Source organism: Schistocerca americana, chromosome 4 (assembly GCF_021461395.2).
Source record: "Schistocerca americana isolate TAMUIC-IGC-003095 chromosome 4, iqSchAmer2.1, whole genome shotgun sequence".
NCBI classification, from domain to species: domain Eukaryota; kingdom Metazoa; phylum Arthropoda; class Insecta; order Orthoptera; family Acrididae; genus Schistocerca; species Schistocerca americana.
In genome coordinates this window covers 704,563,958-704,591,471 of record NC_060122.1, presented here as the reverse complement: position 1 = coordinate 704,591,471, position 27,514 = coordinate 704,563,958, and the positions used below count along the sequence as shown (strand labels likewise).

General features: G+C 41.3%; 1 long non-coding RNA gene across 1 annotated transcript; it reads right to left on the bottom strand.

The window, feature by feature from the left end:
- Positions 1-22,298: 22,298 nt before the first annotated feature.
- On the bottom strand, positions 22,299-23,658 carry LOC124613882. Its single transcript, XR_006979647.1, has 2 exons — positions 22,967-23,658; positions 22,299-22,733 (listed from the first exon to the last, which is right to left on the bottom strand). It is a non-coding gene; the product is annotated as an uncharacterized LOC124613882 (long non-coding RNA).
- Between the last annotated feature and the right edge of the window lie 3,856 nt (positions 23,659-27,514).

Genomic DNA, 27,514 nt, shown 5'->3' with positions numbered 1-27,514 from the left:
GTAGACCCTTCCTCCTCCTTCTCCTCATCCTCCTCCTCATTCTTTGCCAAAGTGTAGCTGAGAGAATCAAGTTAGACATTATATACTGCTTTAAAAACCTAATCGCGAAATCAAATTCCTAATTGATCAATTTATTGTTTCTGATAGTGGTATTGTGAGCACACATACCAGTCAAGCCCCTCCACTGATTTTTGAAGGACATAGGATGCAACTGAACTGAAATTTGAAACTTTCAGCTGCCTTCAATGTAAAGCACTTCCTACCAAACGATATAACTGTGCCATTATTCACCAATGGACGGCATGGGAAAAAGAATCCAGAAGAGACTGGAAAAAGAATCCAGAAGGGTCTGGAAACTGGGTGGTTGCAGAATCGAATCCTGACAAATATATCAGTCCTAGTATCCATCAATAGGGTACATAGGGTATTAATTTAACTAATTAGTCAATCAATCTTATTGAGTGTGGGAAAATTTCTAAGACATCCACAACCTTGCCTTTTTGGAAGTGCTGGGAGTGTCCCAGGTATCTGCGGCTTTGTTCAGGACAAAGGAGGGGTTAGTGTGGCACACGACAGACGCTACCTATTACTTCTAGAATGTCTTTGTTCCATCTGCTACAGGTTTCCACAGCAGTGGAAATGTGGAACGAAGTGATGTACTCACTACCAGTGCCACGTCTGCATGAGTGGCGAGGGGAGACAGGTGATGGTGATGGAAGGGAGGAGGTGTCAGAAGGACATCTTGGCCTGTGTGTGTTTGCATATGTTTGTTCATGCACAGACGGGAAGTAGCCACTTGAGAGGGAACAGAGGTGGTTTACCGGGTATCACATATCAAAAGTACGGTAACTTCTGTTCAACGGTTGCTGGACTATTCAGATGGCGACGATCAAGCTGCTCCTTGGGCGATTGAATAGTGAAGTACTGCTCAATATGCGTCTGGCTGCCTTCATGGCCGCTTGGGTTACAGGCAATGCTTGAGAAGGGTACTTGTGTTCTCGAAAATGTCTCTGAATACAAGACTCCTGATATGTGGCGAGTGTTCTTCAAATTTAATTACTTAGTCTCCTTTTGTCTGTTTACACATGTGGGGATGGGCCACATCATTCTTTGAGATGTGATCACCAATCAGTACTTCCCACCAAGTAGTTTCGCAATTCAGTGTCTCCGTGTAAAATAAGCTTCGCGCTGACGAATTAGTCTCACTCACAACATAGGCGCAGTATGCGTAACGACAAACCACAAATAAATAAAATAATAAAAATATAGAGTTTAATTTGATAACACTAGGGAATTATATGAAGTCAACCAAAAAGAGGCAACCCCGTCTGGCCATTTTCTGCGAGTAGCTTAAGGTAAATACCGGGATGGTTCCTTTGAAAAGTGCACAGCCAGTTTCGTTCTCATTACTTTCCAAATACGAGCACGTGCTCCGTCTCTGACGACCTCGTTGTCGACGAGATGTGAAACACTGATCTTTCTTGCTTCGTTATTCAAAAATGGGCTCGGTATGTGTAACTACAACTTTCGAACAATGTTCTACTTAGACCGTGTTCCACTTCAGACAAGATAAAAGATTCCACGGGTGGTCAGCGACCGCGGAGCTGTCTAAGAGCGCGCGCCGGCGAGCTGGAGACGCTGCGATGCGACGCGGGCCTGCGGGAGCCGCCGCTCAACAAGTGAGCGTATAAATCGCGCTAGCCGGCTCGGGCTATTAATTTGCTGCGGGACAGAGAAGGCTGCAATTATGTTTTCGGCGCGGCGCCGCCGCCCGCCCCCGGAGGATCCGTCTTGGCCTTAATTACCCCGGCTGTCTCCTGGCCACCTACCGCACGGCCGCGCCGCTTCTGGCAGGCGGACGCCGGCCGCTGACACACGGCATGCAGCGCACGCGGCGCACGCCGTGCGGGTCGTCGGTTTTGGCTCCGGTAACTTTGTGAGTAAAATGGCGTGTCGGATGGCCGTATAAATATTTGTGTGCTACAAGAGTAATGTCCGCCCCCGCATTTGGAAGGAGCAGCCTTAACACATTGATTAGGCCACCTAGACTTCGGTTTTTCGGGCTCTCCCTGAATCACTCTCGGGGAATTCCAGGGTGGTTCCTTCGAACAGATTACAGGCCATTTAATATCAATTCATACTGGACGTCACGGAATAGATTACTATGTCAAAACATTCCTTAGCGCATTTCAAATGGCATCATTCACTAAGATCGTCAACGTAACCGGACGGAGAGGAAGGTCTTGTCAAGGATTCAAGGCTGGAACAGGAAAGTGGGGAAGTGACGGCGGTACACAAAACACCATCAGCCACTCACTATAAGATGACTTGAGGAGTATACTTCTACATCTGCATCTGTACTCCACAAAAGGGGAGGGGAAAGACCGGACGGTTAAAACCGATTATTTCTGAATAACCGATATTTTCCGGTATTTGATTGGTCTTGGTTACAATAGGCATTTTTTGGTTTTTACTAATAACAGGTTTAAAAAACCAATAAGCAATAGAAGCAATGCTAAAATTTATGGTTTTTAAAAAAATCTTTTTAAAAAAACGAGTAATTTTTATCCATAAAATTTGCATTGATTTGAAATATTGCGTTATTATAGAAAATAGGATAAGCGATCACGGCTGTTTTAATAATGCCGAGCCGGCCGCGGTGGTCTAGCGGTTCTGGCGCTGCAGTCCGGAACCGCGGGACTGCTACGGTCGCAGGTTCGAATCCTGCCTCGGGAATGGGTGTGTGTGATGTCCTTAGGTTAGTTAGGTTTAAGTAGTTCTAAGTTCTAGGGGACTTATGACCTAAGATGTTGAGTCCCATAGTGCTCAGAGCCATTTGAACCATTTAATAATGCCGACAGAAACGGACAACGAACACGTGCATAAGAATTGGTACAGCAATGCTGAGACAATATTGCACCTGTTACCATGTGCTTGTGGCCTATCGGATGGTATACATTTACATGCAGTGGGCGAGTCTTGTCAAATCTAGTCTGTACGGTAATTTCTCGCTGTTGTCGTCGGACATTACTTGTATTGGTTCAAATGGCTCTGAGCACTATGGGACTTAACATCTGAGGTCATCCGCCCACTAGACCTAGAACTACTTAAACCTAAGGACATCACACACAGCCATGCCCGAGGCAGGATTCGAACCTGCGACCGTAGATGCAGCGGGGTTTCCGGATTGAAGCATCTAGAGCCGCTCGGCCACAGCGGCCGGCTTACTTGTATTACAGAATGGCACCATCCCCAGTCTGGAAGTTTTTTTACGAAGTTTGGTATCAGTTAAGTACGCTGGTGTCCAAAATTAAACCCACAAACTGCTATTTCCCGTTCTGTGTCTAAGTCACTATATAATCATACAAACTGTCAACAGATGTCCGTACGATCGTGTTCTAAACGGAAGATGGCATTCCGGTCAACGGACATCCACGCCAACGATGACGTCAGGGCACCTATCAAACAGGGCAGTGTTCTCGGGTAGTCCCTCATCTTCAATTGCTGTATACACAGTCACAGACTGTGCAGTATGGCACAGAGAAGACGCCTACCAGAGTCTCAGCGTTGGAGGGCCATGGGAACAATGGAAGCAGGACAGTCACAAACTGATGTGGCCAGATTGCTTAATGTGAATCGTTGTGTTGTTTCTCGGATGTAGCGACAGTTTATAGAGACCGAAACTGTATCCCGAAGACGAAGGGAGGGCCTCCATTTGTCACATCAGAAAGAGAGGGCCACTATTTGGTTGTAAGGGCACGACGGTGCCGCCTTAGTAATGCACGACAACTGGCATCCACTGGGAGTGTTGTGTCGAGGCAAAACAGTGTACAGAAGGCTTCGACAGAGTGGCCTTTATTGTTGGGGACCCGCTGAATGTGTACCTCCGACGCGCCTTCGAGGAAGGGAAGGTCTAGAGTGGAGTCGTCAGCATGCCGATCTAACACTGGGACAACGTTCATTTCACACATGAGTCCCGAGTGGAGAGTGATTCTCGACCGATTCTCATTTGGAGGAAACGTGGGACTCGATTTCCGGACGAAAACACCGTGGAAAGAGACCGATATCGAGGAGTATCCCTAATGGTGCGGGCAGGGATTATGTTGACCGCCGGCCGGTGTGGCCGAGCGGTTCTAGGCGCTTCAGTCTGGAACCGCGCGACCGCTACGATCGCAGGTTCGAATCCTGCCTCGGGCATGGATGTGTGTGATGTTCTTAGGTTAGTTAGGTTTAAGTAGTTCTAAGTTCTAGGGGACTGATGACCTCCGATGTTAAGTCCCATAGTGCTCAGAGCCATTTTTTTATGTTGACTGGCGAGGTCTTGGGACCTCATGTGCAGTTGTTGCGAGATGCTGTGGGCCCAGATTCGTATTGATGGACAATAATGCTCTCGATCCCATAGAGCACTGGTGGTTGATGTTTTCTTGTAAACGGAAGATGTTGTACCCGTGGCTTGGTCTGATCGCTCTACCAATTCGAATCCCATAGAGCATATTTGGGATGCAAGGGGAGACAGGTTGCATTGCGTCAGCTTCCACCGACCACTCTCCAAGACTTGCGAGCTGCTCTGCAGGAGGAACAGGCGTTATTGCCTCAACATGAGGTTGATGACATCATTCACAGCTCGCCGCGTCGTTGGCATGCCTGTATTGCTGCCAGAGGTGGTCACATCCCATACTGAGCACAAGAACCTGTTGTCAGAATGTGTGTGCAAATCCATTAATGCCTTGAGACGAAATTTTGTTGCCTGTTCACAATCTTCATCCCACCAAAGGTGTTTCTTCCGACTTTGCAAAGGACTCTGATTTAGCCGGCCACTGTGGCCGAGCGGTTCTAGGCGCTTCAGTCTGGAACCGCGCGACCGCTACGGTCGCAGGTTCGAATCCTGCCTCGGGCGTGGATGTGTGTGATGTCCTTAGGTTAGTTAGGTTTAAGTAGTTCTAAGTTCTAGGGGACTGATGATCTCAGATGTTAAGTCCCCTAGTGCTCAGAGCCATTTGAACCATTTGAACCAATCCATTAAGTTGGAGGAAACGAAGGACATTTTTGTCTACGGTTGTGCATGTTGCAGTTGTTTACGTTCTGCATTCTTTACATGGTTTCTACTTTACTATCACCTGTGTATACTGCTTTGTGGCAAGACAAACGCAACCTTGCAAAATTTCGGTTTTTTTGCTTTAATTTTGGACACCAGTTTATAATGCTCCATTTGCTCTGAAATAATGAAAACGGGGACATCTATGCCGGCCGCGGTGGACGAGCGGTTCAAGGTGCTCAGTCTGGAACCGCGTGACTGCTACGGTCGCAGGTTTGAATCCTGCCTAGGGGAAGGATGTGTGTGATGTCTTTAGGTTAGTTAGGTTTAAGTAGTTCTAAGTTCTAGGGGACTGATGACCTCAGATGTTAAGCCCCATAGTGCTCAGAGCCATTTGAACCATTTGGGACATCTATAAAGAGAAAATTTAAACCTTCACCATTCATTCATAGTTTAAAATAAAAATAGACAGTAGCTGATCCTTTGCCATTGTCTACATTGGATGCCTTTATCGGCTTATAGTCCTTGAAAACGAGTAAATTGATAAGTAACGTAGATCTCTTCAACCTCAGTTTCCACCCTGTAGCACTGACTGTTCGTAAATCCCTTTTAGTGTTGTGATTCTCGATTACAAGAAGATTTTTAAGCACAGTTTCAAAAAAATTACAGTCAGTATGAGAATACTGCTGATTTTTGTAGTATTCAACCCTTATCACTTGTCGAGAAAAGCAGCGAACGTTGGATGAACTAAGTTCTCCTTTTTTTTTATTTTATATAATATTTTGATTATATGAATCCTGAAATTGAGACAGTCAATATTTTTCAACTTTCATTCGATTTCTGCGTTTATTATATGAAATAATATAAACAAAAAACCGAAAATCGCTTATTTCGAAAACCGGTTATTTTCAGCGGTTTTAACACTCAGGTTAAACTGGCGTTGCAAAAAACTGATATAACCGGAAAACCGCTTATTTTAGCGTTAACCGCCATTCCTATTCCGCAAGCCATCTTACAGTTTAGAGGCGCAACTACAGTCAGAAAGTCTTTGGAGTGAACACTTGGAGGACCCTCCCCCCCTTCAACCATGACGTTATACATTATCAAAATATAATGTTAGTAATGTTACGTCTGATATAATTCCGATATAGTTTCATTACTATATTGCGTTGTACATCATTACATAGTGTTGTCCATTCATTTACCACTTGTTACCGTTTTGCTACTGCCCTCAGTCGGTGGAAATTTTCGTCATCGGTCCTTTTTGTTACGTTTTGTGGTCGGATGTAAGTATTGCTAAGTTTTCGTCTGCATTTTGTAGGTAATCGGCCTCAGCCATTACGTGATAAGTACTTGTGGAATGTGAGCTGTTGCTTGTTATTGGTTCTTAGGTGTGATATCACAACATACCAAAAACCGTAACTCAGAGCACTACCAACCACAACTAATCATCTGCCCAGTGACACAGCAACAAGCTATTTTTAGGTACATAATTCACAGCTTGAAAAGAAAACCTGTGCAGAAACACAGCTACGCGCAGCAATTAAATAAATTAAAAAGTACCCTAGAGAATCTGTATAAGACGTGTAAAAAATACTCATTCGTAAAATTCGTGAAAATACGTAATGAATTACCATCACGCAACCACCACACATGTGACATTTGAGAAGTGACGTAACACTCATGGAACCGCCGAGCAGGATTCCGTCAACGCAGCCACTCCTCCCTCTACTCACGTGTAGTCCAAAAAGCTAAGTGGGACATATTCCATTATAATACTGAAATCGTCTATAAAGTAGCTGGAAAGATGTCTTTCAGGCAGATATATAATTAGGCACTGAGCAACTTGGAAACAAAGTATGTATTATGGAGGAGGAGCTGCACGTCACATAAATATTGGAAAAAATTACATATTTAGGAGCTACCGAGAGCCCCTGATGAAAGAAACCTATATTCACTACAGCTTTCCATCAACCGATCATCTCAGATAGCAAAACCTCAGTTACAACGGAGTGTATAGCATCGTTTTTGTTTTAGTGTAAAAACTGTAATTGTAGTCAACAGTAAAATGCATTAATACAGTCATGTAGTTACGAAGATTATATTATTATCATTCTCTTAGTGATACTTAAATGTGACTTCTTTAAAACAATGCAGTCTGAGCATCTTAATACAATCACAGAGACATTCATGGCACGGATGGCTGGAAAAAAGAGTGGGTAGAGAGGGGAAGAAGAAACGTAGATACACTGAGAGAGATAGAAAGAGAGAAAGACAGAGAGATTCAAATTACGTTCAGGGCACATGATGTGAATAAATGAAGAAGAAATGCTCTGCTCGGGAAGTACGAATATAAACATCGTTTTCTATATGAATCTAATTCCTAATGAATTAGTAACGTTGATAAATGATAGGAACAGCCTTTTTTGTTACTCTGTTTTCACCCGAGGAACATGTGTACGCAGATAATAACACCGAAAGAACTATGATCGTATACAGAGAAACGAAATTAACCTGATATCTACAATTTGTGATTTTCGATAAGTTCCACCCACCTTCCAGAACAATCATGTTGTTGCAAGTGAGGTGCTTTCCAGCCAAAACGATTCAATGTGATATAAACCTTATAAACAAGTAATTAACATAAAAATTTGCAACTGGAACAACAAAAGTCAACGCGTAATTTTCCATAGTCATTGCTATTTTTCGAATGTTGAAAATATTTTCATTGATGCAGACGTGCTGAAACAAATTTTGTCGAAGAAGCTGAAAACTAATTTCGTACTTGCAAAAACAGGCCGAACCCATTTCAGAATTAATTGTTTACTAATACAGTAACCAAACAAAGAACTTAGGATTTGGAGTATATAGTACCTCCGGAACTGTGAAAATATCTAGAGATCATGTTGGACAAAATATCAATAATAATAATCGTACCACGGAGCAGGTCAGACAAACCAAAAACATAATCAACCTAACATACTCACTACAATACCTCTAGGTTTCCGCAATGTCTTAACAGACTTTACTGTTGGTAGTATTTCATGAATTGTTCTCTAAAACACTAGCTGACTTTATTTACATTTACATTCTTAAATTTATTGTCACCTGCGTAATTGAGATAGGTGAACTGCGATTCCCTCATACCTCGCCTCTTGTAAGGAATTACATGAGGTAAAGCTAACAACACACGAATTAAGTTGTGAAGACACTGATTGTCACATGTCGCAAAGCGACAATATGTTTGATCATTTTATGTTGTATTCTCATAAACTTTCTGACTCTAAGAACGGGGCTTGTGAATTCTGATGTTTTAGCTCACGTTTTCCCCATTTGTTGGAATGTGGCGAGAAGGGCCAGATGCAGGCTTCAAGCATTCGATAGGCAACAGTGAAAATCTGGAAGGGTTTCCACCTGGAACTCACAGCGACAGTGGGCATGAGAGAAAGTAGCCCCGAGTATGTCCTGCAGAGTACTATAAAACCGCCTACAAAGAAGTGTGAGCCATGTGAGAATCTGAGAGTGATGTACTTAAGCCCAATAGTTTTCCTAAAAGTAGAAGCAGAGTGAAGAGCCACCGCTATGTTTCCTTAAAACAGCTTGGGAAAGCAGCTGAATTACATGCCCACATATCTTTCCAGAAAACATAAGGCGAGAGCCAATACACAGACAGCTTTCAATTCGTTAACAGAGAATACAAGAATCGTTGGAGGATCAAATTTTGCAGGCTTTCCGTTCGTGCAGGAAGAGAGAGGGAAGTTTTCAGTTTTCACTGTGGCTAACCTTGCAGTTTCCTCCCCTCCAGCGGTAATTCTGAGGAGCGTATCAGCGTGGGGAACCAGTGAGTAGACGCTTTTGGTGCGAGCGCAGTCGCTTTTCGTGTCTTGTTGTTGGAGAGTCTCTGTTCGGTGCCTGGCTTCAGGCTGACACTTCTTTAGCTGTTTTGGAGTAAGTATCGCAGACAGCGTTTCAGTTGTCTTTGTACTGCATAGCTCACAATCTGCGAGTTTGTCACACAACTTACAGTTACTTGGTATATGTAGTTGTCTGTCATACAGGGATTATGAGCCGTTTGTGTGTTGTCCAAACTTTGGAAAGAGATTTGCATCTCGATTTACAGTCTTCCAGAGACTCTTCTGCGCAGGAACTGTGTTTCTGAACTTGAATATTATCACTCTGGTGATTCAGAAAAATCCTTATATTGAACGCATATTGATGTCTACCCCTGATTCCAGAACTTATATATTAACCAAACTCTTCTTGAGCAATATTGATTGAGGACAAATAAGTTAGTATTCTGAAGATAACCTTTTCTCATTCTATCCTGTAATCCCACAACGTTCCGATGAGGTGACCTTTTTTTTATATAAATATCACCAGAGGGTTTTAGCTCATGAATTGCAGTCTCACTGTGACGTTGTTTCCAATGAAATACAGATGCCATTACGAGAAACAAATTCTTTTCTTTTAATCAAGGAAGTTATCTGGGCTCTTTTTTATTACAAGAACTTAAATTACTTTTATTTTGTTCACAATGAACCTTTACCGCACTAACACTTAGTAGCGTGGATAATTATCACTGTGATAGTTGTACGATTGTGTTTTATTCTACCAAGGCATAGAACTGCTTGTTTGGTCATTTCTGTGTTAAATTTGTCAGTGTGGTAGGCAGCTTGCATGAACGACTGCTGAACCCTAGTCAACTCGCACTCTGCACAACACGAAAAAAAGAAAGCAAACCATAAATCATGGTTTTTATTTCAGTGCATGGTGCATTTCTATTCCTCGGTACACATCTACATATGACTGAACAGTTTATATAATTTTTTTAATTTGGTGTACTACTGGTCCAGCAGACAGTCATAGTCTTGGACCGGCCTAGATGTAGATGCTCGGGAAGAAAGTTTTGACGTTGGCGTTGGTGGTGAGCCAGTGGCGTCGTCTGCTAATATTGGGAATTACATTCTCACCGTGATCAGACCTGCTATACTGGTGGATTACATGCATTTGTGTATTCCTAATCTTTATTTTTGACTGACCGAGAGAAGTCTATTAGTATCAAACACAGGTGTTATTTGCGTAAGAAATTTCTGAGAATGTACGTTTGGAGCGCAGCACTGTATGGAAGTGAAACATGGACAGTGGGAAAACCAGAAAAGAATAGAGTCGAAGCATTTGATATTTTGTACTACAGAAGAATATTGAAAATTTGGTGGACTTATAAGGTAAGGAATGAGGAGGTTCTTCAGAGGATCGAGGAGGTGAGGAATATATGGAAAACACTGACAAGAAAAAGGGACAGGATGGTGGGACATATGTTAAGACATCAGGGAAAAACTTCCAGTACACTTGTCCCTCTATATCCGCATCCGGTGACGCCTATCGTCTGAGGATGACAAGACGATCGGTCGGTACCGTTGAGCCTTCCGAGGGCTGTTTGTATGTAGTTTACTTTTATTGCTATCCTCGCTAATTCATTTAGGAGTATCCGCGATGATTCATTCATCTCATTACCTTTGTGGTTTGTACATTCCAACACTTTGTAATACGCACAGTATAACATAACCTAACTTTGTCCGTTCAGCACTGAGATGAGCGAGGTGACGTCAAGTTGGCGTACGTCTAGTATGACGTTCCCTTTCGTTCCAATGACGTCCAGCTTGCATCAACCTTCAACTCTGTTCACTGCGTTCGTAACTACCTCGACACTGACAGAAGTTACTCACTTTCCTCTCAACATCACAAACGCATGCTAGTCTGGGCAGTATTCGACCGAAGCTAGCCTTTTCGTTTCCTGGTTCTAAAAATCATTATCAACAAAATAGTTGAACAGTTCTCGCATGTTAAATATTTGGCCTGCGTTATGGACATGAGAATAATATAGAAGACGAAAAGATCCACAGATTTCAATTCGTATATGGCATACAATAACAGAAGCCATATTTTAAATTGAATGCTTAATCTGTTGATGACAAGATAACTGAATACAGAGATAGATATGGAAACAGAATGTCGCATAATGAAGCTACACAATAAAATTCTTCGTTATAATCTAGAAGGAAAGGGAGACTTGGATAGACCAACAAAACGGTGCTCCTGTATATAGTGAGCACGGAACTGCCACAAGTCGTACGCCTGTGTACGGAACGACGACTATCTTAAACGAAATTTTCAACTGTCGTTATTTAGCCAGCAAGGTAAGGTGAGTTAGTTACGTGATGTTATCAGTCAATAGAATGTGCGCCAAACCGCTGATCTAAGTCCATATCTCTCAGAGGGCCTATGTATAAAGAATAGTAAAGCAGAACGAATACGAGAATAATACTTCGAAAGGAATAAACGTGTAGCAATCTGAAATGCAAGAATTCGGCTGCGCAGGAAGTCCAATGACGTAGTTACAGAAAATGTTAACCGTAATGGCAGAAAATCTTACTGTTTCTACAGTTCGTAGTACGTATAAAGGCGTCAGTACAAGATACACAGTAATGGTGTATATCATTCAAAAAAGTGAGAATGCTAATCGAAGAAATAAAGTTAGATAAGAGTGACTCTAGAGACTGGATCCACTACTATATTTTTGCAAAATTCATAAGATGTAAGAACATTTACTATATTCGGCGTCTTAGACCTAAAGCTTCGGGGAGTACTAGATGCATCTTGTAACTGTACAGGGAACGAATCGTCGCTGGAAAATTACTAAATTAGCAACTGTTATCCGTCTTTGTCACACATTCCGCCCAAAAGCCAGAGCAACATAGTGTCATAGATTAGGACATTAATTGCAAAATATAGGGAGATACTCTTAACACCACTTTCTCTATGCGAGAAGTGGAATAGTCAATGAATTCATTACTAGCGTCTGTACTTTGTATGTCTAACTGACTTCCTAAATTTAAATCTAGCAATACACGTTTATACGGAAAGATATTTAACTTTAGTTCAATGGAAATTGAGATGATGCTGGTTTTCTCTCGTCTTATCTCGGTACAGTAAAGTTTATTTGTAAGATGGTTTTTATTGTCATAAAATCGTTATTTTGCCAGTTGAGGATCAAAACAGTATTGAAAAAAAAGTGTAACAATTTCCAGAGAATCGACCTTGTTAAAATATTGACTATTTTCCCATAAAGAAACTGAATTGCTTTGTTGTTAACTACATTGCCTGACAGAAAAGTGAAGGACCCAGCAAACATAGTCGAGTGTCAATGTAACTTCGTATAATAACACACGATCGGTGGGCATGTAGGTACTTACAGCTGCAATTTTCTGTGACTGGCAGAAAGTCACTAGGGTGCATTAGTGTTGTCCATGTTGTTACCAGGCCTGGGAAGGTATATAAAGGGCGTGAACCAGAGGTGTACGGATTCTCCTTCCAGTGTGCCTGCCCCTATGACCGCCGCAACCATTAAAGCAGCTCAATCTGCCACAACGGAGATACAAGGGTCCATGTGTACTGAAGTACAGTGGTTAAGGCAGGCCAGCTTGCGTTTCCACAAGCCTGGGGAGCTTCAAGAGACTCGTTCAGACTGCTTCACCTAACAGCAGGTTGCGCTATCAATCCAAGGTGACTACAGCATAGCCAAGTGTTTGTTTGCTTAGGTAGTTTCACAGCAGGTCCTCTATCTTAACTGTGGAAACAACAAAATGGACAGCACAAACTTAAAGGAAATTTATGTTTATGAGACAGCTTCAAAAAAATCGTTAGTGGTCTCGCACATCATATTTTATAAAAAGTTACTTAACACACGTTCGGGAATCTCGGGTATGTTACTAAATGTTTGCAAATTTTATCAGCAGTTTCCTCACTCCACATATGTTTTCAAGGACGACAGCGACTTCGTCACTGACAAGTGTGTGGAAAACTCGTTTCGTGATTAGTTAAATTTAAAAGATAGATATTAAAAATGAAGACACAAAATGATATGTAAGTCGTTCCTCATTGGGTGACGGCGATGCCTTAGGCTCTGGAGCGCCCTCACTCTACTCTATATAACTCGTGGCTGCTTAGCCATCAGAATCAGTTGCAGTGATTGAGGCCTCCACAGTCGGCCAGGCGCCATCGCCGTTATCCGGATTGGCAATGATGCATAGTTTTAGAGTATACTTTTACATCATTGCCTTCTCTCTGTAATATAGCACTTTTACTTTTGTTATTACAGTGCAAACTCTGATGATAGCCTGTAATTAAAAGGCCGAAACCGGTCAGAAGTTAACATCGGCTGCGATCAAGACTGTTTTTAAATAATTTTATCCTTTTAAGGCGTTGTCGCAGGTTTGGATCCGAAAATCCAACCGTTAACAACTACTAAACAAATACAGCATCGTCATAGCGACTTCACCAAAGATTGACGGACAAACTTCACAGTACTATACTTACTCGTTGTTTCGTGGTGGACGATGTTCCCCTGGATAGCAATACCTTTAACTGTCTTGTCCTTCGATTGGTCTGATGCCGACCTTCATCGCTTCGTCACTCGCGCTCATTTTTCAACTCCGGATTAGTGTGGTACGCTATATCCTCTGTAATCTGTTTGCATGCTTTTTGCCTATAACTTCAGTTTTTTTCCTCTACTTCTCCTTTTAGCGCAATTTAACCATGCCCGGATGCTGTATGTTCAACACTTGTGTTCCTCCTTCAAATAATCAGTTTGCGTAGACACCTTGTCCTACCTGGTATTTATAGTACCTCCCCATTATGTTTTTTTTATCTGCCTTCTTGATTATTAATATTATTCAACACAGAGCATTTTAAATGCTACCATGCTTTGCTATCCCATATTTTCCGTGGGATGAGTTTCATGCCCTTATTATGCTGCTCTTCACTTACAGACTCTGAGGAGCTTTTTCCTCAATTCTATATTGATATTTTATATGAACTGGCCTTTACAGCTACAATGAACAGAACAATTTTGGTGAGACATTTTATAAGCATTTCTACTTTTTCTCAGATTTTGATCAAATGTGGATGAGTTCTCATTCAAGAGAAGAATAAGTGACTTACTGGCAACAGGTTTCGTTCTATTTCTTGAATTCACTCCTTACTCATCCACGCAGCATCACACGAGACCAAAATTCGCGAAGTCAGACAAATTTCATCAAAACGTCGAGGGAAAGCAATGAGGATACTGTCTCTACTAGAATCTCTTGATCAAGACTGGAATTCGAGGTGCTTCTCCATGCACATAAGCCAATATTGCTAGTGACCAGAGCAGTAATAGATCATTTAAGTGACCATTGCCGTTGATGTTGACTTGTCATTCAATAAATTTACGAGAAGCTGTCGCTTAAATTAGCTCGGTCCGTCTCCTTAATAACTTACTAAATCGTAGTACATTATGTTGGATTCTTATAGTCGCTTTCATTGCATGGTTTTAGCCCTTCCTCTGCTTCATTTCGCTGCTCTAATCTACAGTTCACGTGTCTGTATTAAGAGCACATTCTCCACTCTCTCCTACACTGGGAAACGCAAGGTGAAAAGGAATCTCTCTCTCTCTCTCTCTCTCTCTCTCTCTCTCTCACACACACACACACACACACACACACACACACACACACGCACAAGCAGAAGCACTTCCGTATGAAAGATACCAAGACAGGCACACATGTTTGCGCTCATGCGTATGCACCATATACAGGGTGTTTAAAAAAAAATCTCGAAAATGAGGCACCATAGAAAAAAAAAGTGTTCTAGGTGAGAAGCTAATACCAGTAAAAGAGACATCTGTCTGTGCTGCAACTAGCCACCTCCTAACCACAGCTCCTGCGTGGCCACAGTTAACTTTGTATTTTCGAAGCCCCCCCCCCCCCCCACCTTCTCCCCCACCCCATCATTGTAACTTCATATTTAGAAATTCCTACGGTCTTCTCAAACTATTGTTGCCCATTCGTGATAGATGGCACTGTAATCGACAAATATCAAGCGTGCCAGTTTCTGTAATTAAGAAGCGACGCATCTGATTCTAAATTTCATTTTCTATGTGAATGTAAAGCTCTGTGTTCTAAGGATACATATTTATGTTTGAGGTCTATTTCAGTGTTCCAAATTTCATTGTAAAGTACTAATAACATGGCTAGGCCATGATATTTCTGGCAAACAGACTACTGTTATGGTAACGTTTTCTGTTCCCTACGGGGTTGGTTGTGTTGAGTTCCCCTAGAACTTAGAACTACTTAAACCTAACTAACCTAAGGACATCACACACATCCATGCCCGAGGCAGGATTCGAACCTGCGACCGTAGCGGTCGCACGGTTCCGGACTGAAGTGCTTAGAACCGCACGGCCACAGCGGCCGGCGATTAGTGTCATTTACCATGAATGGAAAACGATGGTTTGAGCAAACTTTTTGGTGTATAATCCAGATATGAAATAAAAATGGCGGGTTCCATTTCAAAATAAAAGTCACAAGCCCCCCCCCCCCCCCCCGTCCACACACACACACACACACACACACACACACACACACACACACAGACAGGTACCAGTTCTAGCACAGACAAGTGTCCCCTTTACTAATGTTAACTTTTCACCTAGAACTTTTTTTTCGTACGATGTCTCGGTTTCTACATATTTAATTGCCTCAACTTAAAACGACACCCTTTATGTTAGGTTTACGCACGCCATCTACCTTGCTGATTCATCCGTACTTTTGTTTGTTTTTAGTTAAAGGTTAAAGGCGCTCTCGTGCAAATGCAAGGCGTGAGAGCTGAGCAATTAATTAGCGTGGTGTTGATATCTCTGACAGTTTGAAGTGATACCCGACACGCTTCGTGACAGCCACTTAGTGCTCGGAGTTTGCAGCAGATAAGCTAGCGTTCTTTTTTAACGAATTAGTCCCCGTAAAAAGAGAGATTTAGAGAATTTCCTAACCATGGACAATGCACAGATTCTCTCTTGAAATGTGAAATTTTTATATAGCGTAATGACGTACCATGCTGCAATAAACGTTAGAAATTTGTACGTGCTGTAATTTTAATGAACAGGATGATCATAGAATTACTGGGACGAGACTATATTTCCTGCTGTAATTTAACGAGAATAGTTGGCTGTAAATTACGAATATGTTACAAATACTCAAGTCATTAAGTACATAAATTTAGACAATATTGTCCATGGAGCGCAGCCATCTGGTGCTATGCTTTGGTTAGTTATTCGGCCGCAGTGGCCGAGCGGTTCTAAGCGCTTCAGTCCGGAAACGCGCGACTGCTACGGTCGCAGGTTCGAATCCTGCCTCGGGCATGGATGTGTGTGATGTCTTTAGGTTAGTTAGGTTTAAGTAGTTCTAAGTTCTAGGAGACTGATGACCTCAGATGTTTAGTCCCATAGTGCTCAGAGCCATTTGGTTAGTTATTGCGATTTCGACAGTTGTTTTAACGAAAGTAATTAAATAGCCAAGGTGCGCTAACGATAGTGTAGTCGTAAGTTATAGCAGAGTTGAAGCAGTAGCAGTTGTTCTCTGAACTAAAAGTAAAACAAAAAATTGTGCTTTATGTGTCATTAGAATAACCATAGAATTTCTGAAACGGAATACAGTTAGTCCTGGTTATATATTGTTTCGTCCGCTGTAGTGCGTGCTACAGCTCAATTATTTTTCACTATAAATCTTTTGTAGCTTAGATCGTATCTTCATAAATGGGGAATATGTCTTCCAAGTAGCTCTAAATCACAAGACAAGAATCATGGCTGCCGACGGTTCTACAGAATTATTATTATTGTTTTTATTCACTTGTGGGCCCTAATGGACGACGCGATTACAATGGGCATTTTCAGTTATTTGTTTTAGCTTTTCTTTGTGTCCAGATTACTTTGATTCTCTCAGAATGAGTTCTTTCCCGCTCGCCGGACCAAGCTCTTCCGGTCTTACGTCTTCCCGCCAGACCAACTATCCATTCGTGAATTTTCTGTCTGAAAAATTTTGTGTCTGGTATATGAAGTTCTTGCTTCCTTCACGTTTACTTTTACTGCACCAATTCATTTTATTATTTCGGTTTACCTTTACTACGAGTTCTATAGAATCCCACAACCGGTCTAGGTAACCTAGGTGGTTCGAGTCTTTTAATATGTCCGTAGAATTTTAGAATGAATTTTTTCATATCTGAATAAATGTTTGTTTCTTAATTTTTTTCTTCGTCTGTATATTCCTTCTTCAGTGTAATTTGTACCTAGAATTACCCTGCACAGTTTTTGTTCTCTCTTTTGATGTGTTCAATGTCCCTCTTTCTGTTTAAAATGAGTGTTTCAGTCCACTGAAGGTACTCTAGTTAAATGACTCTTTTGAAGTACCTCCGTTTGGTGTACTTTGAGATGAATTTTTGTTATAGTTGTCTTTTGTAAGCCTGAAAGCTGCTCCCATTTCTTGAGGACGTATTTCGTAACCAGTCTCTTCCAGCAAAGTTACCTAAATGATTTCATCTAAATATTTAAATTGTCCTTGTTTAGCTTTTAGAATTTTGGGTGACAGATAGTTGCTGAACATGTACTGTATTTTGTTTTTTTTCTAATGATGTTCAGAGCCCTACTCTTTCTGCTGTTTCTTTAAGTACTTACATTTACGTTTTGGCTGTTTCATTGTCCTGACATAGAATTTCCATGTCATCTGCAAAAACTAAGCAGTATAATCTACTATTGGTTCATCCTAATTTGACTGTTTGGTCTATTTTAAGCTCTGATTCCAGTTTCGCCATTCTTGGAGTACCTGTATGTTTTCTAAGATAAAGTTGAAAAGTAATGGAGAGAGTCTATCACCTTGTCTCACTCTTTTTTTAATTCAGAATGTTCCCAAATTTCTTCCCTGAATTTTACCTTAGATTTTGTACTGATTAATGTTTCCCGAAGAACTAGAGTGGTTTTGAGGTCCAGACCTTGCTCTTTCTGAATTTGAAAGACAGACGTACAGTCCACTGAGACATAAGCTTTCTTAAAATCTAGAAAGATGTAAACTACTTATTGACAATTTTTGGTGCCTGAGAATCAGTCCCAGGACAAAAATTTGTTCTGAAAAAGATCCATTTGATAGTTTCCAACTTCGCGTTCTAGCTATTGTACTTGTTTCAGGAGACATTATGATAGAATTTTGTGTGGGCATGGAAGAAGAGAAATCCCTCTATAATTATTAACATCGTTCTCTCTCCCTTTTTATGTAGTGCTTCTATCAACGCGTTTTTCCAGAAATCCAGAATTTTTTCAGTTTGTCAAAAGTTTTACATGACGGACGCTGTTTCTTTTAAAGCTTTTGCGCCAGCGGATTTGGGGATTTATACAATGCCTCCTTGATCAGATGCTTTGTTATTTTTCAGCCTTTTAATTTGTTTAACAATTTCCTCGCCATCTCAAGCTTGTGATTTTGGATTGGTTTTTTGCGGAATTTCTGATAGAAGCCGTTCTGTAGTTTCACAGCAGTCTAAAGGTATTTTGAAAATATCTGGAATTCTCTACAGTTTCCTTGTTTGTCAAGTCCCAGTTTTGGGGCTGGTATGCGTTTGGCTTGGTTTCAGAAGGTTTATAAAAAGAGCTCGTGCTGCTTTTTGGATGTCTTCTTCAGTTTCACGGAGTTTGCTGCTCTCATATTGTCTTCCTTGTGTCTAATTAATTTTGGAGCTTCTTTTATAGTTGTAAGGAACACGTGATATGCTTTTACCGATTTTGTTTTGAATGCCTTGAGTCGAATTTGATTTAGCCGGCCTCTGTGGCCGAGCGGTTCCAGGCGCTTCAGTCCGGAACAGAGCTGCTGCTACGGTCGCAGGTTCAAACCCGGCCTCGGGCATGGATGTGTGTGATGTCCTCAGGTTAGTTACGTTTAAGTAGTTCTAAGTCTAGGGAACTGATGACCTCAGATGTTAAGTCCCATAGGGCTCAGAGCCATTTGAACCATTTTTGAGTTTGATTTTGAGTAGTCTTAGTTATCTTCTGTTTGAGTTGTTCCCAATTTTGTACTTACCTTTCGTCGAGTTCGTTTGCTAATAGCCGTGACTGAATTGTGTCAAATTTATTAATTACTGACCTTCTGCTGAATTTTTCGGCTTTAAACTTTGTTTGAATCGCGGTAGGTAGAGGTCTGTGCCAATATTTACTCCTCTATGTATTTGAACATTTAAAATCTTCTTGTGATATAGATTCGGGATTGCCATATGATCAATTTGGAATTCATCTATATTCTTGTTGCGCGGTCACCACGTTTTTGTATCGAAGTTTTTTCTTAAAATGGTGTGACATTATTTCGAGGCTGCAATTCCTACACAATTCTACCATTCTTTTTGCAGTTTTATTGGTCCATTTGTGTGCCGGAAAATCCTTAGTCGTGTTCCTGAACTTTCTCTGTTTCCGTAAATGTGTGTTAAAGTGGCCCATTAGATTTTTCATATGATTTTGTGGAATTTTGGATATTGTATTTTCTAGAATTTTAGAATCTGTATTTTTTACCACTTGCCATAACTTACCCTTTTATGATTCCTTTTATTTTCTTCATCGATCAGCATTCGTACATTACTTACTGTGTACATTTTATCTGCACGTTTCAAGGAAATTGTTTTTAATCTGTTGTTCGCAATCTTTTTTTCAGTTACAGATCCAAGAATGTCTTGCGCAACTGCAAATGCAACTCGCAGAAGGCGTGTATTTTTAAGGATTCTTTTGTCCATTTTGCTTTTGAACAGTTTGTAATTTCCAAAATTAATGTTGCTATTATCTGGCAATCTTCTTTCTTGCAGGGTTAAAATTCTAAATTCTTGTTCGTTAAGTGTTTCTCCTAATATGCAGAGCTTTTCTGGATTTAGGCCTGAATTAGTGTTGATTCAGCCAAAGAATGGTTTGATTTTAGGCTCGAGTTGGCCAGAGGACTCCGATTTTCCCTGATTCTCAGTCTAGCTCCCCAGAATCCGACTGACCAAGGGCTCCCAGACCTTTTGCCACTGCGTACCACCTGACATTGTTAGAAATTTACCCATACCACTACAGCTTATTCACATTTGACTGCGTGTAAAATAACCCGCTTATGTCACGATCAACAATTAAGGGATGTACCCAGAATTTCTTTTTCTGTATTCTGTCTTTATTTCGAACTTGCACACAAAGCTTCTAGCTCTTCTGCTGAGCGCAGATTGGAGGCATTCCTGTGGCGTCCCCTCTGGCGTCCTGTACTGCCACACCTGAGCGGTCCCAGCAGAGTGGCCAGCGGTCTTGCCGTGACGTCACAGTGCGGTAGGACCTAATTCCCCAGTGTGCTGTTCCCCCACCAATAGTGCGGGATGACTCAGAATGTTACAGGCAGTCTGTTACTTGTTGTCGGACGGAAAGTGCAAACATGAAAGGGTTACCATGTGCTCGGTGCACAATACAGCGATTCTCTCTTATGATAGACGGTCGTGGTCGGCCGGAAGCTTTTTGACAAGTAAACTCTCCCTCACTTTCAGATGCAGCCCAACATCTTGCTACTCTCAGACTCGAAAGCCCCACGACCTGAATATTGCACGATTTGACCAGCCGGCAAAATGGAGACCTGCAAGGAGGTCCCTTTCAAACTTCTTCAGGTGTTGATAACGCTATTTCATACAAGTTCGCAGTATATAAGAGTCCAGCGATCACTCAACATTTTATGCTGCTCACGCCCTTTATAAACCACACCACACCTGGTAAAAACAAAAAATACTGACAACACTAAAACACTCTGATGACCGTTGCACCTGCCACAGAAAAGTTCAACTCTAATCGTTCACGTACACGCTGATGGTGTGTTCGTGTACAAAGTCACATCGACAACCGACCATGTTTTGAGATTGCTTCCCTTGCTTTGACAGGCAGTGTATACTTTGAGGTGCACAGCGTAGGAGTGTCTTACTTACAGTCAATGAAACGTGCAATCTTTGTAACTCTACTTAAGAACTCTATACTAATGTAGCACGATGGGCTTTCAATAAGTAATGTAACACTTTTTCTATCTGACATTTTTGGTTGAACAAATGCGGAATTTGCTGTCGGACGTCGTGACATATTCCCGCTTCAACCCCTATAGTTTCACGAAGTTCCGACAGGTGGTGGCACTGTACATAGCCTTCAAAATGGCGTCTGTAACTGTGGTTAGTTCCAACAGAGAGCTGCCATTGAGTTTCTTATGGTGGAAAACCAAGGCATCGCAGATATTCATAGGCGCTTGCAGAATGTGTACGGAGAATGGGCATTAGAAAAAGCACGGTGAGTCGTTGAGCGAGGTGTCTGTATCATCGCAACAGGGACGTGCAAGCCTATCCGACCTCCCAAGTGCCAGGCAGCCATACACAGCTGTGATTGCTACAATGTTGGAACGTGCGGACACTCTCATTCGAGGTGATCGACGGACCTCAATCAGACGCCACGCTACACAAATCGACGTCTCTGTCGGTAGTGCTCACACACGTACACCAGTTGGGATACTTAAGGTGAGTGCCCGCTGGATTCCTCGCCACCTAAGAGAAGATCATAAAGAGTCATGCCCCAATGAAGATCCACTCCGCGGTGAAGTTACTGTTGCAGCAGGACGTTGGTTCCGACGTCGACCCGTAGCGTGGTACCTTGTGGGCGTATAGGCCCTCCCAGAAATGTGGTGTAAGGCCGTCACACTGAACAGGGATTCTGATGAGGAACAACGGTTCGTCGCCGAAAGAGTGGAGAATAATACAGTGTACTGGTATCCTGAATAAAACCAACCTGCTTTCAGAAAAAAATTTGTTGCCATACTTGTTGAATGCCCCTCGTATTTCACCAGAATCTATTTAGATGCTTATTAGAGATATTCGCCAAAGTAAGCAGACCAGGAGATAATTGCGGTATGCAGTACATTGCCGTTTGCGTGTATGAGAGGAGAAAATTCACTATCGTAATTAGGTAAATCTTAACTCGAACGTCAGCAGTCCTTAGAGGGTGATATAAGAATAATTAACATTTGAACATCAGATATCTTCGTCCGTTCTCACCTTGGGAGCTTTGCGTATTCCGCTATATGCTGCTACTCGGTGCTCACGGTGTCGTAACCCTCAGCACGACATACTGGGGACTCCTCAGATTACAATATGTGAAGAATTGTGTTGGTTCTTGTAAAATATTTTGGAAATGGTTTTTTACGCAAGAAACAATTGCATTCTAGTCTGGAAAATTCTTTCAGACATTCTGAAAACGCTGTTTTGTATAGCTCAGTGACAATTTGTAAATTATGAAACACAAAATACATACGCATATTCTCTGTAATTCTTTCTGAAGCAGGCATGAAACGTTTTCTTTGAATATAAAAATTTCCGCTAAGATAGAAATAATGTTTATTTCCATTCGGCATTTAATTTCTCTGAGACACTCAACGTTTGCACGATACTTCATAATTTCTTGTATCTAGGAACACTTCTGGAATCTGTACTAGCACCAATTGAACCAAACGTTAATTAAGTCTCAGCTCATAAAATGTGAATGTGGAGTTACTAATAGTTTTCAGCAACAGTTACATTTCAACAGGGGACGATTGAAGAACTGCAGTTCTTCTGTATATGTATTACGTAAGAACGATTTAATTATCTAACAGTGGTATGTAAATAGTTTAAAGAGGTAATTTTAGCGTACTGCATGACATAATTTCTTTTCTTAAAGTAATGGAATCGAGATGGTGTTGTCAGTTCCTTCACAGGAACCTAATCCAGAGGCACTCTTGCGGTAAGTAACAGATGGACATCACTCCGTGCAGTCCTGCAACAAAAATAAATACCATTATCTGTAACGAAGAAAGAGCAATTTAGTATATATTGATGTATATAGTAAAACGTAAATCCTTTTTCAGTGTGCGATTGCATGATCACGTACTTCAACATTTCTTTTGTATCTGAAATGGTAAAATGGTTCAAATGACTCTGAGCACTATGGGACTTAACATTTTAGGTCATCAGTCCCCTATAACTTAGAACTACTTAAACATAACTAACCTAAGGACATCACACACATCCATGCCCGAGGCAGGATTCGAACCTGCGACCGTAGGAGTCCCGCGGTTCCGGACTACAGCGCCTAGAACCGCACGGCCACCGCGGCCGGCCCTGAAATGGCAGTTTGGCACTCAGTTGCCGTTAAAAGGCAATCTAAACATAGAAGATAACTCGAAACAAGTTTGTAACTGTTCTTGAACTAAATGTTTCGTAAGATCTAAGGTTTGTACGTATGCGAAGTGTAACACTGGAACTGTAAAGGAAGGAACGATCACAGATTCTACGTTATCAAAGCATTCTTTGACCAAGAGAGTAGAACTTTTAGTCTCTCTTTTTCGGCCTTAAATATTAGCTCACTTGTGAAGAAAAGAGTACTTCGGGTAACATGTATCTGATCCTAGAATTAAACTGAAGTGGTGAAATAAAAGTACGGAGAGTTTACTCAATTTTCAATTTACTCTTTAATTTGAAGTAGTAACGTCGCAGAGATTTAGCAATGACAGAAAACGTCTGAATATCCATTAATATAACCTACTACATTTTATTTTTGACAGTTGTAGGGTTCTTTAGTACTTTTCACGAAATACAAAGGTGCCAAAGTGCATTACATTCCAGGTAATTTGTGGTACTTTTCTATGAGAATAAGACAAGATTTCTGTCACAAACTTGACGACATAAATGTTATTATGATAGAAATATAAGAAAAATAGTTTATTTCGTGTTGGCGTGGTTATCGGTTACCGACTAATCTGTTTGACGGATCCGAGAATTTCGTGGAAAATACACACTGTATACAGTAATTTGTAGAGCGTACTTCATATGAATATTGGCGACTTTCTGCCCTTCGTATGAATATTGACGACTTTCCATCCTGCATCCTGTCACAGTATTCCTCGAGTACCGGTTCTAAGTGTATCAATCTGGTGTCACCAAAGCGATGCCGTTTTTCATCCAGAGATGTAAGGTGACTGCTCTGCTTAAAGTTTATATTACTAATGCAACTGAATCCTAACGTGCCCTAATTTGAACAGGCTACGCCCTTTCATAAACAAAGTTTTGACTTACGTAATTAATTGACGAAAGGAACCCTACAACAACTACAAAAACGAAAGTCACCTTATCGGTTCACACTTACTTTACTCGCGCTGCAGTAAATAACAGGCACAGCGATATGGAAATGTACACAAGCGAACATGAAAATCACTCTAAGATTTCAGTAATAGTGAATGTGTTTTTAGTAACTCGTCTTGTAGCTGGCCACGGTGCATTGGGGCAAAGACGCCGATTTGTAATTATAGCATTCAAATATGTAAGAACGGATATATGTTCTTCCGTAGATTCAAAATAGAGTCTTGCAAATTGTACCAGCGTCATACTTGTCTTCGTTACTGAAAACGTAATGCACAGAAGGAGACACGTAATATTCAGAATATGGGGCCCCAACTTTTGTGTGAAATGAAATATCAGTGTATTAGAATACATCAGAGTATACAGCCAAAAGTTGTGTATTGCGTGTTGCTACAGATAATCGTTGCAGAATATCAGTTATGTTGTTGCAACTAAATAAAATGCAAATGATTAAGGAAATCGCAATAATAAATAATGTTTGAGCAACAGTTCATGTAATTCGCAGGTAGAATCAATTTAAAAGAATATTATGTACCTTCTTGGCGCACAACACACGTTAAGTGCAGATAGGGACACAGAGTATTTAATATGCTGCACTGAAAGGAAGAGTGATTGAATTGAATGCATCACTCTACGGATCGAAGTGTTAAACTCGGATTCTGTACCAAGCCTCACAAAGAAACGGAGTTCGTGACGACATGTGGAATGTTAAGCTAACTCGCTTGGTTCATAGCAGTTTCGCAACGTGAATTAATGAAAACGAACCAGGAAATTTAAATACCTAACGACTGATTTAACGAAATAATATTCCAGATACGGAATGCACAATCACAATAATATAAACCAACACACCAACACAGCTACTCAGCATACGCCGCGTTCACAAGCGAGTCTTCCGTTCGCCAGACTGCATGTCCCGGGAAGTATTTAGCAAGTGTTTGAAAAGCTGCGTTACAGCATATCTGTGTGCCGTGCTCTGCGCTCATTGGCTCGCGACTTCGGCAAGCGCCTCATGCATTCCTCACAGAGAGAAACTTCAAAGATAGTAATGCTTGTAGTCGATGCTGGCACAGAATTGTATTTACATCCATGCTGCAATAACTATTTCGCGGAGCGTTAAACGTTAAAGAAAGTGATGACTTATCCGTAAAATTTCAAGATTACCGTCTAAGTTTCCTGACAGTCTTTATGACACTTTCATGTGGACAACATCGAACCGTTAAGATCCGCGCAATGCATCTTTGACTTTATTAGATGCTCTCTGCCATACCTTCATGATAATTAATCCAAGAAAGCTCGGTATCGAGTATCCCATGTAACACTAGTCCAGTTTTCCTAATCGTCTTCCATTGACTTTGTTCTGCGCAGTTGTTTCTTAGGAAAATAACTGAAACGTATTGGAGTTATTCTTATCTCAGCCTTGTATGACAGTTGCTGTTCAACAGATAATTTCTTTGTTTTGTTTTCTTCTTCGAAGTGTTCGTTAAGTGCACTTTGCTGTGTGGCGAATATCGTTCGCTTGTGGTCTTCAGAGTTAAGCCGCTAATATGTCGTACCCAGAAAGAGTGCCTATGCACACAAGTTGTTCTGCTTCTGAGGAAAGGTCTAATGTAGCAGAGTGTATTCACCTGAAGATGGAATGGACCCGTTCCGAAAACATTTACATAAATGAAAACATTTCAGTTGTGGTATATTAATAATATGTGCCAAAATAGTTTCATGACTTTATGTCTTGGGTGATATTTACTGTTGTATTTTGGTTTGTTACTAGAAAACCACTCAAAAATAGAAAATCCAATCCTTGTTCTTAGAAATTCTGTGTTATATTAAATTTTAGGCTGCTTTATTAAATTTTCCTCTTCATACTAACCACTTCCAAACCCTAACAGTCCCACTTGGATTGGGTACTCTTCAGAGCCATTTAACGTTTGACATGTTTAAAGGCCATATTGCTGATATCTCTAGTGGTGTTATTCCCTCGCCGTCTCATGTAATTTAAGATTCTGTTTCAAACTTACACTTCCAGACAAGTGATCTTAATTCAGTGCAGGTTAGAAACATGATCAGTAGTGTATGTTTAAGATCTATTCAGGTCGGTGCACTTTGTCAGTCCATTCTCAATTTTTATATTCCATCCATGAGGTGCGGTTCAAAGAAGATTGCAAAATATACATCCGTGACAAGAATCGGGCGTCAGAGGTTTTGACTGTCATCCATTTCTTGAGATTAGGGAATAGGTGTTAAAAACGAGGTGACAAATTGGATGAATAGGGTAGCTATTCCACTACAGCAAAGCCTTCAGTTTTCCTATCAGGTATAATTTCTTGACGAAAGATAACTTTTTTCGTCGGCAAAAAGTATTTTTTCATCTGTGTGGCTCCAAACATGTGATATTCCGCGGTAGTGGTTTTACCCATAGCAAACCAGTCAATACGAATGACCCTCCCCCCACCCCACCCACCCATACACCCCCCATAGCAACGTTCGTTAGCACGCCGTTTCTGGGATTCTGGGAGGCGCTCCGGCCACCGATCGAAACCTCTTGGCATGTTAATGATGTGGGCCGTTGTGCCGGACAGCCTGTATGTGTTTTTAGATGGCTTTCCACATGAGATTAGGTGAATGCCGAGCTAGTAAAGTGAATGCCGAGCTAGTCAAGTCCCGTCTCATTTACACGATCTGCAAACACGTCTATAAACGCTCACACATTCACATGGGATAACACCAGACGCAGACAGGTGGGCCCACTAACGTTGCCAAATGCAGACTAACATACCGACCCCGTGAAGGAACGGGATAATGCAAGGAAAATGGAAAGGAGGGGAAGGTAATCAATGAGAATCACTTTTGCATCCGATGAAACATTGACTACAACCTTCCCGGCAGGTGAAACGCACTTCTTCCCGCTTCCACCACTTACTTACGTTGCTTCGTTTGCTGTGCAAAACGGTGGACTCATACGACATTCATAGTAGTAAACCGGTGCAAAATATTAGCGATGTTCGCATGTAAACAGTCCAAGGCAATGCCGAAAAATTGGTTTACTTAAGGCTTTATGTCAACATCTAACAAATGTGGTATCCATCTTGCACGTGTTATTCTCGCAGTTAATTCTTAATGTAAAATGTAACGTACTCTGTTCTGATATTCCTACAACAGCCACTTCCCATACTGGGCTCTAAAATTATTTAAAATCTGTGATTGCAGCTTTAGGTCTTCTCTCGTATGAATTACCTTTCACAAAAATATGGTAATGTCCCTATTCCACCACGCATTTCTTATCTATTGAAAATGAAGAAGTATAGCTACAAATCTTCACCGACGTTGAATACATTTTTGCTCAGAGTAAACTATTCGAAGGAAAGAATTTTTCAACGGTACAGCACACTAATGTATCGCTTTGCGTGAAATGCACATAGA